A 21,658-nucleotide genomic window follows, 5' to 3' on the forward strand; every position below is an offset into this window, starting at 1 on the left:
CTATTTCAATATTCCTGAAAGGCAACGGAGCCATATGTTTCACAAGAGTTTTTAAACCGCTCATGTTCTTTGACTCAATTATTCCACATCTGGGAACTCAACCTAAAAACTCAATCAGACTTGGGCAAAGAAAAACATTTTTATCTGAAAGAATACTCACAATGCAGCACTTTAAAAAAGTGCATCAAATAAATGGAAACATAAATGTCCATCCGTAGAGTAGAAAGAATGAATTATGGAGGAGCTACATAACACACCGGTTTGTACCATATTAAATGTAAGGACTATTCAAGAAGGGTTAATGTTAGGCAGGGAAAGAGAAGGAACCTTCAGGAAGGCAGACCGAGCTGCAAGTGGGAGGCTGACCAAGTGGCAGGAGCAGTAGAGTCTGGGGAAGAAGAGGAGGAGATAAATGTGTTCAGACCTGCCCGAGCTAGGGGCCGTGCATGAAGTCATCACAACCTTTCTGATAAGGTCCCAAGAAAAAGTCAGGGACAAAAATCCTCAGCGGCTACCCAGTCGGGACCCCTCTCACTCTTAAGAACTTTGTACTTTCCCTCACCAGGCTCTATGGCATTGTTCACTCTCTGTTGTCGACCAGATTCTTTCCTCGATTCTGTGAGACAAGGAGCAGGGTCTCACACCCTCCTGCAACAATATCACCAAGTGAATTTTTATGTATGTTTTTATTTCTTTACTTATTTAAGAACTGGGGGCACCTGGGTGGCTCAGTCTGTTGAGCATCTGACTTAGACTCAGGTTGTGATCTCGACAGTTTATGGGTTTGAGCCCCGTGTTGGGCTCTGTGCTGACAGCTCAGGGCCTGGAGATGTTTCAGATAACACGTCTCCCTCTCCCTCCTCTACTCGTGCTCTCTCTCTCTCAAAATTAAACATTAAAAATAAATAATAATAATATTTAAGAATCAGAGCCTACATACAACAAGTTAACAGTGGTCATTTCTGAGTGGTGGGGTTCTGATGGTTTTTTACTCTGTTCTTTTCTTTATTTGTCAGCAAGTTTTTTTTTAATTTTTAACTTATTTTTAATCTTTCTAATGTTTTTAATTTACTTTTGAGAGACAGTGTGAGCAGGGGAGGGTCAGAGAGAGAGGGAGACACAGAATCTGAAGCAGGCTCCAGGCTCTGAGCTAGCTGTCAGCACAGAGCCCGACGCGGGGCTTGAACCCACAAACCGTGATATCATGACCTGAGCCGAAGACAGACACTTAACTGAGCCACCCAGGCGCCCCTGTCAGCAAGCTTACAAAGCATTTGTTACTTTTGAAATCTGAAAACACTCTGTAATTTTTTTAAGAAAAACTTAATGTGCTCAATTACTTTTATATTCCCCTTTCCAAGAAAACAAACAGCTAAGTTAATTTCACTTTGTGTTTTACTGCCTTTAATGATGTTCAGCAACTTTTCTATGTAAATAAAAAATTACTGAGTTCTTACTTTCATCTCACAAAGAGATGCCATCAGTGAGGTTGTTTTAAACTCAAAGTTTAACTTAGTGCCAGTTCTTCTCATACCTATTTCTCAGTACCACCTATGTCCTTCGTGCTGCACTGGGCAAACCTAGGGGGTGGGATGTGACCACCACCCCCAACCCAAATCTCCTCCAGGGGGAAGTTCTGGGCCAATCCTGCTGAAGGGCCAGCTCTACAGGTAGCCATGCTTTCTATCACCTGAGGGGACCCTTCCTAGACACAGGTGTGGGCATTAGTGATAAGCGACAAACTCTGGGGAAGCCAATCCACAAGGTCAGTCAGGGGCCCAAGGCACAGCCTGGCACGGAAAGAAGGGAAAGGCACCTGCTCCCTCCCAATATTTGGCCCAGGAAACACTGAGAGGCTTGGCAGCACCCTGGGACCCGAAGCTGGGAAATGATGAAATAGAAACAGGAGGGATCACAAGACACAGCCAGAGATCTGAGGGACCAGAGCTTGTACCAAAACAGAAGCCATGATGAAGATAAACGATCTCATGAGGTATTAAAGAAACTGGCCGCCAGAAAAACCGACTTCAGGCACTGGCTTCAGCTGTCTGTGCCTCAGAGCTGCCTGGAGCCAGCGCCTTAAGGCTCCAGTGTCTCCTGGGTTCCCATGTACCCCTCAACTCAAGGTAGCCTGAGGGAGGTCCCAGCTTGGGCAATCCAAAAAGAAAAAGAAACACAAGCCGGCACCAAAGCATGAGAACTAGACCGATGTGGGATGTGGGGCAGCTGCGCACTTTCAAGGACAGCCAGCGGCGGGGGCGGACCCAGCTGTAAAGCCCGCCCCCAGTCCTTCCTCGGTCAGATCTTAGAACTTTAAAAAGTCAAACCAAAATGGAAAAACAAGCAGAAAGCTGAAATTCGGTGAAAGTTGAAAACACAACTAAAATCACGGTTTAAGTCTTCCACCATTTATCACAAAAGAAAAAAATCAAAGAGAATATGACATTTCTTTTTAAGGCGTATTAGAAATCTAAAAATATACCGGTGCACAGTACAAAACAACAATGAAGCTGATAACTTGGTGATCTCAACAACACATGGGTTCCATGTGTGGTCATGAAGTGATGCTGGGCCAAATATGGGGGTTAAAATTCAGGAAAAAGAAAAAAATATATTGAATTTTAACTTCAACTATTTTGGTGGCATTTAGGAAAAGTGCTACCTTAGACTGAAGGTCTTACCTGGACACACTGAATGTACCTTGTGCTCCTGACCTCTGCCTTCCCTCACATATAAACTAAGGACGGCACCGGGGAATAGCAAAACATGACCAGAAGAAACAGAATTGAAGGAAAGAAGCCATAAAAAGGCAGATGTAGGAGAGAGAAGGGGATGCTAGCACAGACACGCAGGTGAAACTAGACTTCCTAACTTGTGACATCTGCTGTCCCCAAAACAACCCTACCCTCCCGGATCAAACCCAAGAATATTTTTCACATTTCCCAAATGGTCTCCTTCCTCTTTTATGCTACTGAGGTTCTCTTAACTAGTGATGTGTCTGGCCTACCCCTTTTCCTCTTCTAGAAAAGCAGATGAGTCTTGGGGTTGGGGGAGTGGGTATTAGTAATCTAAACATTAGTGTGAATTTGTTCAATCAGATTGCGTTCCTATTAACCAAAAGCCATCTACAGCTACTCACTCCCCTCCCCCAACCCCATCACAACGCAGAGTTTTGACTAAGAGGGAAAAGAGGGGAAACCGTTGGTACTTGGTTGTGTGATGTTCTTTGGAGGTTGAGGCATCCCTCAGTGCCCTGCCACAGAATCGTGAAAGACCTAAGAACACAGCCCACTGAGAACAGCAGAAAATACCCAGCTCTTCTTTCCTACTGACAACTGGAAAGACATTTTTTTTCAACTTCACTCATTCTAGTCCCACCCCCTGGTAAGGGGACTTTGCAGAAGTATGACCACAACTTCCCATCAAAATACTACCTTAAAAATAGCATCAAAAGAATAAAATATCTAGGATTAAATTTAGCCAAAGAAGTACAAAGCATATACTCTAAAACTTAAAAGATCATTAAAAGAAATTAAAGATCTAAATGAGTGGGGGAAAAATCCCCAGTTTATGGACAGGAAGACCTCACATTGTTAGGACAACAACTCTGCTCAAACTGATCTATAGATTCAATGCAATCTGTATCAGAATCTCAGTTGACTTCTCTGTGCAAATTGACAAGCTGATTTTAAACTCCTACTTAATATTGTAAGGGACCCTATATAGCCAAAACAACCTTGAAAAAGAAGAACATAGTAGTAAGACTCTCACTTCCTGATTTCAAAACTTACTACAAAGCAACAGTATTTAAGATAGTGGCACAAAGACAAAGAAACAGATAAACAGAATAGAATTAACAGTCCAGAAATAAATCCATACTATGGTCAACTGATTTTTAATAAGGCTGCCAAAACAATTTAATGGGGGGGAGGGGAAACCAGCAAATCCACAAGCAAAATGAAGCTGGACCCCTACTTTATCCTACTTTGTACCATCTATAGAAATTTACTTGAAATGGATCAAAGACCTAAGTGTAAGAACAAAAATTATGAAACTCTTAGAAGAGGTAAATCTTTATAACCAGGGATTTAGCAAAGGATTCTTAAATATACCAAAAGCATGAGTAACAACAGCAACATTAAAAAAAAAAAAGATAAATTAAACTTCATGAAAATCAAAACTTTCATGCTTCAAAAGACACCATTAAGAAAGTAGAAAGACAATAAATGGAATGGGAGAAAATATTTACAAATCATGTATCTGATAAGAAACTAGATCTAGATCTAGAATATATAAAGAGTTCATATAACTCAATTAGAAAAAAACTTAAGAATCTAACATATGCCCTGGTGACTATAATACACTTTATTATATAACTGAAATGTTCTAAAAGAGTAGAACTCTCACCAAAAAAAGGGAGGGGATAAATAGGTGAGGTGATGGATGTGTTAAGGAACTTGATGGGGGAATCCTTTTAAATGTATACATATTATCAAATCACATCGCACACTTTAAGTATCTTAAAATTTTGTCAATTATGCTTTGGTAAAGCTGGAAAGATAATAAAAATAAAATATATATGTTGTATTACATTACACATATAAATATAATAATAAAAATGTCATTGATGACTTATAAAGATAACCAATAGCTGATAATTCAAAACCAGGCAAAGGATCCTCAATAGACATTCCTCCAAGGAAAAAAGAGAAATGAAAAAGCATATGAAAAGCAAAAGCATATGAAAAGATGCTCAATATCATTAGTCATCAGGGGAGAGCACATCAAAACCACAATGAGATACCACTGCACTTCACTAGGCTGGCTAGAATCACAAAGTCCAATAGTAACAAATTTGGGTAAGGATATAGAGAATATGGAACGCTCATGCACTGCTAGCGGATTTTTAAAGTAGGGCAGCCACCTCAGAAAACAACCTGGCAATTTTTCAAACCACCAAACACAGACTCACCATTTGACCCAGCAATTCTCCTAGGTGGATAAGAAATGAAAATATATGTCCACAGGGAAAAATTATCAGCATTATTCATAATAGCCAAAAGGTGGAAATAACCCAAATGTCCATCAATGGGCAAATAGATAAACAAAATGTGGCACATCCATACAATGGAATGTTATTTGACAATAAAAAGGAATGAAGTGTTGATACACGTACAACTTGGATGAACCTTGAAAACATCAGGTTAGAAAAGGTCCAAAGAAGTCCACCTATTATACAATTCCATTCACATGAAAGTGCAGAATAGAGAACTAAGGACAGAAAATAGATTACTGGTTGCTTAGGGCTTCAATGGGGTGGGTAGAGAGTGAACCAGTAGAGCTTAAGGCTTCAGGGAAGTGACAGTTAAAGAGCAATGAAATGAGGTGATAAAAACATTCTAAAATAGTGGTATATATCTGTGAATAAACTGAAACCAGTGAATAGTATAACTGGGTAAACTGTATAGTACGCAGATATTTCAATAAAGTTGTTAAAGTGTTACCTGAAACTCTGAGTTTGATACATTTTATTCATGGCCCTAGTGTCCCTCATCCTGCAAACCACAATGTCTGCCAAACTGAAGGCCCTCTGGGCAGCATCTACCCCTGGGGTTCTCTCACCCCAACTCGCTCCGACCCCATCCTCACTCTGCCATCCCTTCCTCCCACTATGCCTCGGGAACTTTGTCCCTAGAGCCAACAAGGTGGCCCACATTCACACCCACCTCAGCAGCTCTATTCTGGCTGGGACCTGGCCACTCTTCCCTTGCCTCGTGACCCTCCCAAGTCAGCACTCTTGTAATACCCAAGATTTCGTTATCGTCCCCAAAAACCAGAAACCGCCAGGGAGACCGAGTCATGCATGCAAATATGAAGGGCTCTATTACGGGTTTAGGCTCTTTAGGCTCGCCGGGGCCTAAACTCACAGACTTTACAGGCGTGGTGGATCCATGCTGAGAGCCCCGAACAAAGGTGGGGCAGGGCTTTTATGAGTTTGGGAAGGGGGAGTTACGGGAAATTGTGACACAGGTACAGTGATCCAATCATTATTATACAACAGGTTTAGCCAATTACAACATTTAGAGTGTTAACCAATCACAGAGTAGACCCAGGACCCAGGACCCTCACATAGGGTGTAACTAGCCTTAAGCAATAACTGATTACCTATAGCTGCTATTTCCAGGCCTGCCCTTAGGAATGTTAAGGGTATTACAAGGGTGGTCCCTCTTGCCTTGGGCAATGTGTGCTCTTCGATTGTCTCAAACCTGAGTCCTTACACTCTCATTTCTAAGAATCAGGAGAAAACCAAATTCCCATGGTCACTACAGTCTCCAGACAATAACCTACCACCAAGTGCCTAGAACCTAGGAATGTGACCCACTCCCTCCTCCTCACTTTTGGAATGACTTCCTTCTTTCCAGTTTCCTGCTTCTCCTTTCTACATATTTAGGAACCTTCCTTGTGCTCTTTCCCATTTTTTCCAGATCCCTCCAAGGAAGACCTCATTCAGGGTAATGACCTAAAACACCTCTTGGTCTTGCCTTAACCTATTCACTCCTATGACCTAACCTCTTGCCAACATTGTGTTTGCCAAGTGATCAACTCCCATCCCAAGCAGGAACTTCTCTTTGAAATGTAAAACTAAAAGTCTCCTCTGATTACCACAGCCCACCCTTCCTTCTCTCACTTCTTCATTCTCATCCAATTTGCTCTTCCACTTGAATGAAAAACCACAACTTTGATCCTACCCTTCCGATTCTCCCTCTGGACCTCACTTCCTTGCACAGTGTCCCTCCAGTACTCCTCATTTCCTGCTCTATTGACACACTTCTGTGAGCCTCCAAACACAGATCAACCGAACCTCTGTTACCTCCATGTCTTCCTGTCCCACCTACCACTGAAGAAAAATTCCATCGTTTCTATGGCTCCATCACCAGATTAGGAATTCCAACTTCAGTGGGGTCCTCCAGGGTTCAGGAATCTTCCACTCATGCCAGCAGCTTGGGACCTTTGCCTCTCACCTCCAGGCACCTACCTCCTCCCAGTCTGCTGCCCACCCCCATTATCTGATAACTCTTATCTCCCATTTCATCAAAAGAGTAAGACCATCAGGTTTACACTCTTCATCTTCATTCTCTGCCCCCTTGAAATCTATCCACATACTCACCCACTTCCGTCCGTCTCAAAGGAAAGGATCACATTTTCTCCTGTCTTTGTGATCTTATTTCTCCTACCTCCTCCAAGACGTTGGTTCAAGTACCCCGCACCCTTACTAACTCTGACTGCTTCCTTCCCCAACAAACAAGCTCAAGTTCCTCTTATCTCAGTGTAGATGGGCACCACTGGCTAATTCATTCAACTTATTAAGGACCAGGCACTGCTGCAGACGTCAGAGACAGGACAATGAGCAAGACACCAGGTGCCTCATTTTGCTTACATCATAAGTGGGAATCATAAGTGGGAAAGAAGACATGTAAACAAAGAGACAAGGTAATGAACAAGCTTAATGAAGAAAACAACAGGATGATGTAATCAACAGAGACGCCGGGTACGTGGTGGGGACTATTTCACATTTGGGTGATCTGGAAAGGTTTCTCTGAGGAAGTAACATTTCAACTGAAACCTGAAAGGCAAGAGGGAGCCATTGACAAGGCAGTCTTTCACAAGGTAGTCAGAAGAGCATGTTTTCTTAACCACAGTATTCAGTTCTCCTGAATGTGAAGGTGGAGAAGCTAAAAGGCAAAGGAATAGCTAAGTTAGTTGTTCAAGGTCCTACGGTTAACTAGATTGTACAACAAGCCTCAAGGTCACTAACCTGATGACATTTTTTTTGGATACAGTATTAATTTGAAAAGATTACACATATTTTTAAAAATCTCTAATTTTGTTTTAGAGCACTTCAAATGTGAGCCAATAAATTGCCATCTTCATGCCCCACTACTCTGAAGTTATATACAAGTCAGTCAAATATGAATTTATATTAGGGGGGCACCTGGGTGGCTCAGTCTATTAGGTGAGTCTTGATTTCGCTTAGGTCATGATCTCAGGGTCGTGGAATCAAGCCCTGCATTGGGCTCCACGCTGAGTACGGAGTCTGCATAAGATTCTCTCTCTCCTGGGGGCTTCTGGGTAGCTGGATCAGTTAAGCATCCAACTTCAACTCAGGTCATGATCTCATGGTTGATGACTTCAAGCCCCGCAATGGGCTCTGTGCTGACAGCTCAGAGCCTGGTGCCTGCTTCAAATTCTGTGTCTCCCTCTCTGCCTCTCTCCCACTCATACTCTGTCTCTGTCTCTAACTCACTCAAAAATAAATAAACATTTTTTTAAATTTTTTAATTAAAAAAAAAAGATTTCAAAGCCCACATTGGGCTCTGTGCTGACAGCTCAGAGCCTGGAGCCTGCTTCAGATTCTGTCTCCCTCTCTCTCTGACCCTCTCCTCCCCCACTCGTAGTCTGTCTGTCTCTTTCTCTCTCAAAAATAAATAGGGGCGCCTGGGTGGCTCAGTCAGTTAAGCCTACGCTTCGACTCAGGTCATGATCTCACGGTTCACCGGTCCGAGCCCCGCATCCAGCTCTGTGCTGACAGCTAGCTCAGATCCTGGAGCCTGCTTCAAATTCTGTATTTCCCACTCTCTCTGACCCTCCCCTGCTCGCACTCTCTCTCTCTGTCTCTCAAAAATAAATAAAAAGCATTAAAAAATTTTTTTAACAAGTAAAACATTTAAAAAATTTATAAAAAAAAAAAAAAAAGATTCACCCAGGCAACTGGATGGCTCAGTTAAGCGTCAGATTTTGGCTCAGGTCATGATCTCCCAGTTGGTGAGTTCAAGCGCAGCATCAGGCTCTGTGCTGACAGCACAGGATCTGCATTAGATCCAGTCTCCCTCTCTCTCTGCCCCTCCCTCACTTGTGCACGCGCTCTCTCTCTCTCTCTCTCTCTCTCTCAAATAAACATTAAAAAAATAAGATTCTCTCCCTCTCTGCCCCTCCTCCCTGCTCATGTGTGCACACGTGCACTCTCTAAAATAAAAATAAATAAATAAAATATAAATTTATATTAGGAAAACTTTAGTAGAAAAAAATTAAAAGGCAGACCCCAAAGCTAACCTTTTACTCTAAAACTGCTTTCTGAAAGAAAAGAGCAGCTTTACAAGTCACCTAAGCAAGCCCTTAGGTCCCTCAACCTACAGATTCCTAATCTCGTGAGTCACTGGAAATGGTTACCTTGGAATCTATAAATGCTAATCCAGTTCCTTCCTTCATAAGGATCTAGGAGGTCAGACAATGACCACAGCTTCAAGGCCTGGCAACTGTGGGAGACCAACATGGTCATTCCTCATAGTCAGGGGAAGAGACATAAATATTAAGTGAAAGAACCCAAAGAAATGTTCTCTGACCTCTGAAAGTAAATATTCTAGAGGGCTTGTCTGGCTCCATGGGAAAGGGGCAGGATCAGATCGCTCAGAGCGCCCTCTGCCACAGGGACTGCTGAGCAGGGAGCAGATGGGAGATAGAGCAGAGGCAGGGTGACGTGAGCAATGCGACTGACAGAAATAACCCCTGCCCCAAGCCCGTCAGAGCCCAATGTTAAAACCTGGTAAATTACAAGAGCAAAATTAGAATGACTTGTTCAGCCCCTTAATGTAAGTTGTTGCTGAACATAGAGAAGTCAGAGGACAAGGAAGTCACTAGGGTGCCCAGTGATCAGCTGGCCTCGCTCAATCCTTTTCGGAGGTTCATTTCCTGCGTCAGCATAACCTGGCCAAGCTGTCAGTGCAGGATCTGTGACCTCAAGGGGGCGCTGTACACCTGGAAGGGAGCCTGGGCCCAGGGGGTCCGGTTAGGAACAGCTCGGGCTCGGGGCTCAGGGACAAAGCCTCACAAAACTGACCAAATCAAACAAAGCTCAAAGGGAGCGTGTTTTCAAACAGCACTAACCTTGTGATCTTGTCGGCATGTAAAGTCCAAAGATTAACAAAATACTAAGAAGACAAACAAATGTAGGTGGTTGGGGAGTGGGAAAGAACACCCAGGCTGGCTTTGTTCTAGCAGACGCGACAGATTGAGGTTCTCTGTGCACACATCTGGACTGAAGCGAAAGTTAAGATTTAAAACTGGTTAAATTGTTACCTTCGCAAATTTGAAAAGCGAAGCTAGTTGGGAGACTCATCATGCCCATTAACTGGCCCTGTCACGTGGTTCTGGGCTGGGCACAAAAGACGGGACCCCATGTGACTCAGGCCAGCGTTCACACCTTGACCCTGACCGGAATACAGAGTTACTGACTTCAAAGTCTAGAGCTCACCCACCCTCCAACCCAGCATCCCTACTTCTAGGAAGGGATTTATGAGAAAAACAAGCACCCAGGTGCAAAGTCACATCTGTGAGGCTGTAGCCATGTTTATAACTGGAGAAACTGAGACAACGTGAATGCCCACTGGTAAAGGAAGGAGTAAATAAAGTAAGGCACATTCATGGTATACCTTGCAGTTTTTCAAAGAGAGGAGGAGATCTGTAAGTGCTGAGATAGGGGATTATCCATGATGCACAAAGTGGGAACAACAAATTGCAGAATGATGTGTAGAGTGTTTCCATTGTTTAAGCGTGTGTGTTGTCAAAAAGAAAATTACAGACCCAAAGTGGATTCACTTACGCAAGGCCAGGCCACCAACCGGGGGCTTAACATCTAACCTAAATGCAATTTAACCTTCCCCCAGAAATGTAGTCTTAACTGGTCAGTCAGGAATTTTCTGGTCAGCACAGGGGTGGGGGGAGGCTCTTTTTCTGAAGGTAAGGTAATCTTTCAGAAATACCCCCACTCTTCCCAAGGAAAAATGACTTTGCCTGAAGCAATTTTTTTCTTTCCTTTTGCTAACAACTTCCCTGTCCTACCCTCCTGCCTATAAATCCTTCCATTTTATACAGTTCCTTGGAGCATCTCTCCACTTGCTAAATCGGACGCTGACCAATTGAATTTCATTTTTTAACAACATATATGCATATACACTTAAATACCCAGAGATGCACTGAAAAAGATTCCAGAGGATGTGTGCCAAAGTGAATGCAACTGAGGTCTATTTGGGGGCGAGGAGTATCTCTTCTTTTTTTTTTTAGTTTATACACTCCTGGATTGTTAAGAACTCTCATTGTTAAAAATGAGATTTTTGTGATTTGAAAATATATATGTAAGTATATACAGCATATATAAATATATAAAATAAACTAGAGCCCCTCCCCTGGGCATCTTTATTCTTCTTTACTGAATCAGAAAATCCCAATTACTAGGAAAGGAAACAAGGCCTGGAGAAGTGAACACTCCACTTTCCCCAGAAATATTTGCTATTTCTCCCTCTTCAGGTGACACTTGTCCCTCCTTTAGCTGACGCATCAGGTCGTATTTGTATTCAGTTCCGATCTGTCAAAAATGATGAAAGCGCATGAGGCAGGCTGAAGGGCAGAGCCCAGCTAGCACCCCCCCACCCCTACCCCCCCAAGCCACCCCCGCCCAGTTGGGACATGCATGGTATTCCTTGGACACTCCAGGCTACCCAAAACCAGGAAAGGACAAAAAAAGTCAAATGGTTAAACTGGAGGAGTCTCCACGGGCTTACCAGAAAAAGGCCTAAAGTCCAGCCAGGAACTCCCTACTGTCTTAATGTTCATGCTTTGCTAGGGGAAAAGCAACCTTAGCTTGACAATAAATAGCTAGGCTGCCAGTAAGTCTTTAGCATGTGGAAGTCTCTTTGGGAAACTCCCTCCTGGACTGTACCTCTCCCGACTCCAGTAAAACGGTCACCTCCCACTCCACAACCCCAGGGCAGCTCTTCCGGCCCATGGGACCTGTCCCCATGCTTTAATAAAATCACCTTTTTGCACCAAAAACGTCTCCAAGAATTCTTTCTTAGTGGTTGCTTCAGACCCCATGAACCCCTATCACCCCAAAACTTCATCAAAAAATAATTAATTTATTTTTTTAAATTTAGAGACAGAGAGTGAGCAAGGAAGGGGAAGAAAGAAAGGGAGAGAGAGAATCTTAAGCAGACTCCACGCTGACTGAGCCCTGACATTTTGAGCCAAAATCAAGAGTGGGACACTCAACTGACAAAGCCACCCAGGCACCCCAACAGTTAATTTTTGAAGCAGGATTCACATCAGCAGAAAAACAAAACAGGAACTGTGGAGCAAATCCAAATGGTTTGGGAGCCACTCAGCCCAGCCCAAACAGGCTCCATCTAAGTCCTTGGCCAATATCAGGCACTGACAACCAATAGCTTCATTGGTATGTCTCATTGGTATGTCTTTCCAACTCCACCCATGTTGGCCCCATTTCTGAATATATTATTTATCTCTAATTCATTCTTCCCTTGCTTCCAAATGGATGGGAAGCAGTTCCCAAATAGTTAAGACAGCAAAACTATTAATGCAGGAATTGTGATACAGATATGGTAAGAATGAGGAAGAAGTAAAAGTGTAATTTTAAGCATAAACTCCTAATACTCATAAGCATATTTAATTTTGGGTTGATATACACTAGGGCTCCATAAAATCTGTACTGCAAAACCAAGGTATATAACAATCAGGAAAATAACCCAGAAGGACAGCGCTACAGTATCTACTTCTACTGACGCAGACAATAAATCTAAATTCAACAAGCTTCCCCATGCTCTTCAGAGGCCACTGGCCTTTTTCTAAGCCTTTCTCTTATTTCTCATATGCGTCTTATCGATGCTCTGGCACATACCTAGCTTACTGACACTGCAGCTTGACAATCTTCGATAACTAGCTTGAAAGGCAGCATAGAAGTGTTTAGAGCTCATATTTGGAGCCATTCACACCTGATTCAAATCCCAACCATGACACTCATGGCTGTGTGACCTTGGATGAGTTACTTAACTTCTCTAGTCCTCCATTTTTTTATGGGGGAAATGAAGGATTCTTTTTTTTTTTTTTAATGTTTATTCATTTTTGAGATAGAGAAAGAGAGTGAGAGAGTTGGGGAGGGGCAGGCAGAGGGAGACAGAAAATCTGAAGCAGGCTCCAGGCTCTGAGCTGTCAGCACAGAGCCTGGTGTGGGGCTCAAACTCATGAACCGTGAGATCATGACCCGAGCTGAAGTTGGATGCTCAACCGAGCCACCCAGGCGCCCCAGAAAGGATTCTTAATAGTGCCTGTTTCATAGGGTGAGGATTAAATCAGACAATGTACTTACTGCACTGAACAAGTGTGCAATAAAAGTTAAGTGTGTGACCACTGGCTGAATTCTTGGTACCTTTTTCTTCAAAATCTAAGAACAATAGAAGACACAAAAAAAAAATGGTATGTTTTCAATAAAAAGCTCATTTGGATGGCTGCATATACATGAATATGTCTCGGAACAGAGAGAGAAAAGCAAAACTTGCCATTCTCAAAGGACACACAAGACCACTGCATCTTCATCTATAAAAAATACCCAAGCAAAACTATAAACACTGCCGCAAAGATCACTGGCCAAACAGAATACGGTACGGGTGCAGAAAATACGCATTAGCCTAGCTACTCATGATTGACTGTCATGAGAAACAGAAATACAAGAGATGTGATCTAACAATACTGTGTCTTAAAATCCTAGTATATTACAACTGCTTGAAAGGCAGCCCCATTCCGAATGTGACTTCACACCAACAGCTCTATATGAACCTTTCCCACATCATAGGGGCCAATGACACTTGGCCTAGTTGAAGACCATCAATAAATCTCCCTTCAGGCTTCCATTTTCCAAATTAAGTATCCTCAGGTATTTAGTGGCTCTTGCTAACCAGGATTTAAAAAAAAAAGATTTAAACAGGTACCTTTTCAGAGTCTCCAAATGAGCAGAAAACACAGTAATAAAAACAGCTAACTATGTGCTGGTATCGTGCTGAGTATATTACGTGCACGGTTTCATTTAATTCCTATAGTCACCCATTTTAGAGATGAAGAGGTCAAGGCTTAGAGAGGTGAAGTAGCTTGCTCAAGGGCACCAACTTATCCGGGGGCAACACTGGAATTCAAACCCACCTGCCTAGTTAACCACTATTCACTTTGCGGATCTCGGTTCCACTCTCACTAACTCCCTCCAGCAAAGTCAGGTCCCCTACTTCCCCTGCACTGTCGTCTTCCTCTAATTCTGAGCACAGTGATCTTTTTACCCTTATTTGTGCCAATACTGAATGAATGTCTGTCTCCCCACCAAACGGTACGCTTGCCTCGCTGTGCCTGTTTACGTAGGATCCCTGACCTCCTACCCCAGTTCCAGGCACATAATGGGTTCCCCATACACATTTACACTGATTGCATGAATAAGTGGGGGAAAACCGTACTCGTCCATGGGTGGGCACCACAATACCACCTGCGCATTCTGAGGGGCAAGATAACTGGAAGAACTGGAATGAGCAGGACTGGCAGGGGACCTCAAGCACAAGACCTCCCAGGGGTGAGACATGGCTCCATCTTCCTATTTGAAAGAGGGCAGTATAAGAGATGGACTCTTTATTGACCCAGTTAATACATTACTACAAATAAATCATATTTCTAATTCATTTTGGTCACCTCTTTCCGCTATATCTGGCTTATTTCTGTTTTGAGTCTTTTTTAATTACATTTTTTAAGATTTTGCTTTTAAGTAATCTCTATACTCAGTGTGAGGCTCAAACCCACAACCCTGAGGTCAAGAGTCTCATGCTCCACTGACTGAGCCAGCCAGGCGTCCCCTCTGTTTTGATTCTTTTTTCCTGCTACTTTAATCTGCTTTCTAGTCCCTTCCTTGAATACCTTTTTTCTCAAATACTTGAAGCAGAATCACATGGCATTCACAGGCTATTTTCTTAACACTCAGCTACAAAACCAAAAGCAACTGGAAATAAAGGAAACTGTATACACAACAAAAAGGAGTTATTAAATCTCAGCATTTCTTTGTAAGTCACCGTCACAAGGAAAATCCTAAGCGAGAATCATACCCCTAGACCAACGAGCCAATAAGGAAAATCCCAATGGTTTCAGAGTAAAATTTTTTTTGTCTTTTTTTAAGTAGGCTCCACACCCAACATGGGACTCAAAGTCACAACCTCAAGATCAAGAGTCGTGAGCTTTACCAACTGAGACAGCTAGGCATTTTTGAGCAAAATCTTTTAAGCAAACCATATAGCACCATCCCTTTTATACTCATTCAGAATATTAAAATGTTAAATGGTAGAAGCATTAAGTCCTTCACAAGAATGGAAAACACATCCAGAAGGAGCTATTTTAGTCCAAAAAGACAAAAAAGGAGTAACTTTTTTAAAGAGAAAATTACATTTGCTCCCTGTAAAAAAATCAGGTGTTTGAAGGGCTCAGGATCCGATAATCAGTCTAATGATAGATCCAACTTTGTAATATTTTTTATGTTTATACCACAGGTGAACACTGAGCTTTAAGAGGATAGAAATCCAAAGAGGGGTTTTTGTTACACAAATGCTCAGAAAAAAAGGGGAAAAAGGAAACTTAGTACCATTCACTGGTTTAGCAGAGCCCAAAATTCATGAAAGGTCTACATGATTTAACCCTTTTTTAATATGCAGTCTTACCCTATGATCCACCAATCGCACTACTAGATATCTGCCCAAAGGATACAAAAATGCATCCTGAGGTTTATAGCAGCATTATCAATAATAGCCCAACTACAGAGAGAGCCCAAATGTCCACGGACTGAATGGAGAGAGAAGATGTGATACATGTATACCATGGAACATTACTCATCCATCAAAAAAGAATGAACTCTTGCCATTTGCAATGATGTCGATAGAGTTGGAATGTATTATGCTAAGTGAAATAAGTCAGAGAAAGACAAATACCATATGATTTCTTTCTTATGTGGAATTTAAGAAACAAAACAGATGAACATATGGGAAGGGGGTAAAAAGAGGATAGAGGGAAACAAACCACAAAAGATTCTTGATGATAGAGAACAAACTGAGGGTTGATGGAGGGAGGAGGGTGGGGGATGGGCTAGAAGGGTGCTGGGCATTAAGGAGGGCGCTGGTTGGGATGGGCACTGAGTGTTGTACGTAAGTGATGAATCACTGAAGTCTACTCCTGAAGCCAATATTGCACTGTATGCTGACTAAAATTTAAATAAATTTGAATAAATATGCAATCTTTACAGGTATAGAATTCCCCTGAATATTCTTTTCGGAGAGTTGCAGATACAGCAGGTTCTCCGGGCCTGGCAACAGTGAAGAGCCCAGTTAGGCAACCTCTCAGTCAAGGGAAGTGCTGCCGGCAAGTGAAACAGTGGCCCTGGGGAGGGCAGATCGGCAGCCTTGAGGTTCTAACACCATGGAGTATCTACTGGAAGAACCAATTCTAGAGAGCGGCTGTGTGACACCGTGCAGGTTGTTAACAAGACCGTGTGGCATACTTAAAAATCTGTTAAGAGTGTAGATCTCATATTAAGTGCTCTTGCTACAATATAAAAAAGAAAAAGATCAGGTATCTGCTAAGAGGATTTCTGGTTAGCCACACATGAAGGCTAAGAGAAAGAAACTGCAGGGTCCCCAGATGCCACAAGCAAGGAGGTTCTCCGCGCCCCTTTTGTGTACATGCACACACACTCACACATACACACACAACTAGCTTCTTCCTCCTCTTGCCAGTTAACTTCTACATCTTGATTCCTATGTGTGCTTCGTGTATCTTTTTAATATAAATACTCGGCTCTTTCCCAAGATGCAGCCTGGGCAATAGAAGAAGAAAAAGAGGTTCTGTTCCCAAGTCTGCTCCTGCCTGGGAGTGGACTCAGTCCGAGCCGGTTTCCTCAGGAAGAGGAAGGGATGCGAGGCTACGATCCTGATCTCAAGGGCCCAGCACAAGCGCCCACGTGACAGGTTTCAGAACTACGTGTAGCCTCTGCTCTGAATGAAGCAACCCACAGCCAGACTCATGCATGACCATTAGCATCTGGAGTTTCCGCAGAATCTAATTTTAAGCAACTGGACCTTCTTTATCACAACAGTCCTAAATCCCTAGTTACTCCTCCTGGCAACCATCACAAAGTCAACAGGGACCAAAGCTTCTGTCACGTGCTGCAGAAGCCAAGATCCTCTTTCCCTTCCTGCACACAGGATGGGGAAGCAGCTCCACGGCGCCGGGAGGGGCTCACTCTGAGAAGGCGTTAAGGGGAAGGCCGGGCGCCTGGGCAAACACCACCCAGAGGCCAGCTGAAGGCCCCACCAGAGGAGAAGAGAGCCTCCAGGCGTGAGTAAGGGAAAGGAAGAGCAGAGTGCTCTCAGGTGTCTCCCTGCCCATCACCCAAAACCCAGACCTTGAGCCCAGACTGCTGCATCACCAGAAGCCTCCATCTTGGTAAACCGAAGGCTGCCATTTTCAATCACAGCTTGGCCCCATCACGGACATTACCATGTACCCATAAGCTGTGAACACATATGCTTTTGTTTCTTGTTTGTGATCTGTCTCCACAAGAGTAAGGTAGGCATCGCATCTGTTCCATCACCAATTTATACCGGCATGCTTGGCATGGTACTAGCCATGATGTCGGTACTCGAAGACTACGGAAGGGATGAGTGAATGAATACATGGATGAATGACATCCCGGTCACAACAGTCCTCTGAGGCGGGGCAAGTATTACCATCTCTGTTTCCCAGATAAGAAGAGACACCCAATGGAGGTTATGACTTATCCAAGGACAAGCAGGCTGGGCATTTCCTCACATGATCATAATAAATCCACTCAGCCCCTACCTGTCACTTGCACAAGTTCACGTATCAGATAATGTAGTAGAGAAGAGGCTTTGAAAGACTGACACTCTAGCATCTAAATTCTTAGGAGATAAGGGCAGGAGTGAGAGGAGGGGCAAAAAGATGAGCCGAGCGAAGCACAGAATTCTTGGAGGATGGGGAGCCTGATTCCAGGCACAGCTCCTTGAGAGGCCCTGGGCATCCCCGAGTCAGCAAGAGGACTCTGAATGGCTGTGAGGAAAGAGGGATTTCCAAAAGGTAGAGGCTGAACACAGGGACATGGCAGCCGGGTGTGGAAAATCCAGATTCCCATTTCTGCTTACCATGCCCCACCTCAGGATCATTCTCTCCAAGAACTCTGAAGGTTCTGGTGACTCCTCTGTGCAAGAACCAGCTCTGCAGGTTGGGAAGACACAGACCCCAAATAGCCAGAATGGAGCTGGCTTCTGCAAGACAATAGGGACAGGCCCACGCTCATCACTGGGCCCAGCCATCATCAGCCAGTGGGGACCTGCCGAAGCCACAGCGCGCAGGTCTCTGCTCCTTTGTCTGTGGGGACACAGAAGAGGCTGAAAGCGGGCTTTGAAGAAGCAGGTGACCCCGAGTATCCACACACATGAGAGCCAGCTACAGATATCAGAGTGTTCTGCAGCGACACTGAGCCCTGGTGATGCAGTGCTGACAAGAGATCAGGTCATGGCCCTGAATCCAAACCCTGCAGGGCAGCACTGGGAGCAGAGAGGGGAATGAAGAGGGACCATCTTGGTTAGAGGTCAGGCCACTCTCGGTGAGGGCATGGAGTAGAGGTGAGTGGGAAGAAGACTGTGGAGTCAGGGCTCAAAAACCACACCTGCCTCCCCTGTTAGAGAAACCTGATGAGCACCCTCACTGGACTCACTGTCATCCTCATTTCATTCACTGAAACCTCTAGGGCGCTAAGTGGATGCTTTTCGGTCCAACTTCCAAGGCCACCATCATCTGGATCCTTGCTCTGAAACAGTCCTAATTTCTGCTCCTTCTCCCCACCAGTGATCCCACCATTCAGCTGAGAGCCTCCCTCCCTTAACGGCGGGCTTCTTGTGCCCAGGTGCTCCACCACGTCTCTCTGCCTATCTCTGTCTTACCCATCAGTTAGTGCAAAATATCAAAAGCGAACACCTCCACAGCCCTTAGAATGGCCACAAACTACTCCAAGCACTTGACACACATTAACTTACTGACTTTGCACAACAGCCTTCTGAAGAGGCGTTATTAGTATCCCAATTTACAGATGAGAAAACTGAGGCACAGAGAGATCGACTTTCTCCAAGCTCCATAAATCAGAAGAGGCAGAGCCAATATTCAAACCCACAGTCAGCACCAGAGTCCCTCCTCCCAACCAGCAAGCTGCACTGCCTCTCACAGCACAACTCGCCTGCACCTCCTCTCCAAGCCTCCCCTGACTCCTTCGGGGACAGCTCCGTGCAAATCTTCATGCCACTTCATGTTTGCTTGGCATGGTAATTGACCAGATTCTTGCCTTCTCTTCCCTCCTAAGTTAGAAAGCCCATGAGAGCAAGGCTTCGGGGCCATTTCTACATTATCTTTGCATTCATTTCCTATAGCTGCTGTAACAATCTGCCATCAATTTCGTGGCTTAAAACAACACGAATGTATTATTGTACAGCCCTGTAGATTGGAAACCAACACTGATATCTGCTGGCTAAAACCAAGGCATCTGCAGGGCTGGAGGCTTTAAGAGAGAGACGACTCCCTTGCCTTTTCCAGCCTCTACAGGCTGCCGGCATTCCTGGGCTCCTGGCCCCGTTCCCCATCTTCAAAGTCTGCAACGTACCATCTCTCTGACCTTTCTCCTGGGGGCACATCTCCCCCTGACCACAGCCAAGACAGGTTCTCTGCCTTTAGGGACCCATGTGATTGGACAGGGCCCACCTAGAAACCCAGGATAATCTCATCTCTGGGCCCTTAATTTAATCACACCCACGCTTGACTACAAGGAAACATTCACAGGTTCTGGGAATTAGAACAGGGACTTGGGGGGGGGGGCATGATTCTACCACAATCTTTGTATTTACACCTTGGACACAGTGTTCCCCTGATGAGTTTGGAACTGAATCCCCATCAGACATCAGCTGCGCCAGCCCCTGAATGTTTGATGAGATGATCCTTCCACTGGTCTCTGACTGTAGCAGACATGAGTGAGTCTTGTGTCCCCAGAACGGCCAACAGCTCCTTGAAGAGTGTCCTCCCTTTGCAAGGCCCCAAACTGCAACAGTGGTGAATACATAAAGACGTTTAATAATCTGGAGATTGAACACAACGCTAAATCAATATGCAGGTTCAATCCCTACCTCAATTACAGTTTTATTTTCTATCCTTTGTTTCATAATTTTAAAATCTAACACTTATTTCAAAAGATAAAAAAATACAAAAGAGGGGCGCCTGGGTGGCTCAGTCAGTTAAGCATTCAACTTTGGCTCAGGTCATGATCTCACTGTTTGTGGGTTCGAGCCCCACGTTGGGCTCTGTGCTGACAGCTAGCTCAGAGCCTGGAGCCTGCTTCGGATTCTGTGTCTTCCTCTCTCTCTCTGCCCCTCCTCTACTCATGCTCTGTTTTTCTCTGTATCAATAATAAATAAACAGAAAAAGGTTTTTTTTAAACATGAAAGAGTACAGAATAAAAACTCTCCCTCTTTTCCCTACCTCTTCGTCATTTTTAATATAACTTCCCGAGCTATTTTATGCATATGCATGTATATACACATATGATTTCCACCCCCTTCCTTTTCTGTAAATGGTAGATTCACGTATGGCCCTTCTTACGCCTCACTCTGTACTTAACAACGCAGACCCCTCCACAGCTGTTTATAGAGCGTCCCTGTTCACTTTCTGTGGCTGCATACTACTCCACAGCGCGGATGCACTCCGACTCATGTTCACCAGCTTGCCCCCATAGACACTCCTGCTATTATAAACACTGAATACAGTAAATTTATCTGAAGGCTAAATTTCTGTACACGGAATTTCTGAGTCAAACAAGACCGTGGGAATGATTAACTCTGACAGATACCAGCAAGACGGCCTCTGTAGGAAACTAATACACATTCGCCAAGCACGTGTGTGAGTTCTGTTTTCCCATAGCCTCCCGAACATGGAAGGCTTTCAAAATGTTTTTATCTTTGTCAATCCCAGATAGGTGAAAATTTGTATGCCTCTGTGCAATTTAATTAGAATTTAAAAAATTATTTGTGAGGTCAGCATTTTTATGTGTTTAGGAGCCGCTAAGTTATTTTCTATGGACTGTTTATTCATATCCTTTGACCATTTTCCTATAGTATGTTTGTTCTTTTCCTTATTGATTTGCAGGCATTCTCTATGTATTATGAAAATTAATCCTTAATACATAACATGAAATGCAAATATATTTTTCTGGTTTGTAAACTGTCTTTTTTTTTTTTTTTTTTTGCTTATGCTTATGCTTATGGGAGTTTTGCTATGCCAATTGTGTTTAGGTAATGAATTTTACCAGGCATTTCCCTTATGGCTTTTAAGTTTTGCCCCATACTTAGAAAGCCCACTCCTACTGTAAAGTAATTAAAATATTCTCCTTTAAGTTATTCCAGAAACCAATCATCTATAAGCAGTGAAAAGTTATCTTCTACATCATAAATTATATCGTGGCCATAAGTACTATTGGTCATAATGTACACAAACAGGATTTAAGTTCTTTGGGGTTTTTTGTTTGTTTGTTTGTTTTTTTAATGTTTTTTATTTATTTTTGATACAGAGAGAGACAGAGCATGAAAGGGGGAGGGTCAGAGAGAGAGGGAGATACAGAATTGGAAGCAGGCTCCAGGCTCCGGGCTAGCTGTCAGCACAGAGCCCGATGAGGGGCTCGAACCCA

At 43.6% G+C, this 21,658-nt stretch overlaps 1 protein-coding gene across 6 annotated transcripts in view; it reads right to left on the minus strand.

Moving 5' to 3' along the window:
- The window catches only part of SNX10 (sorting nexin 10), a 72,825-nt gene that overhangs the window by 38,422 nt on the left and 12,745 nt on the right, over positions 1 to 21,658 (minus strand). The window contains exon 1 of one of the 6 annotated variants that reach the window (XM_029926036.1): positions 7,169 to 7,353. The exons of 2 other annotated variants lie outside the window; for them this stretch is intronic. The gene's annotated coding sequence lies outside the window, so the exon portion shown is untranslated. Of the gene's footprint in view, positions 1 to 5,726; positions 5,754 to 5,888; positions 5,913 to 7,168; positions 7,354 to 21,658 lie in introns of those variants that run through there. 3 more of the 6 variants (XM_029926042.1, XM_029926028.1, XM_029926050.1) reach the window with 3 other exon arrangements.

This window comes from Suricata suricatta, chromosome 2, assembly GCF_006229205.1.
Source record: "Suricata suricatta isolate VVHF042 chromosome 2, meerkat_22Aug2017_6uvM2_HiC, whole genome shotgun sequence".
NCBI classification, from domain to species: domain Eukaryota; kingdom Metazoa; phylum Chordata; class Mammalia; order Carnivora; family Herpestidae; genus Suricata; species Suricata suricatta.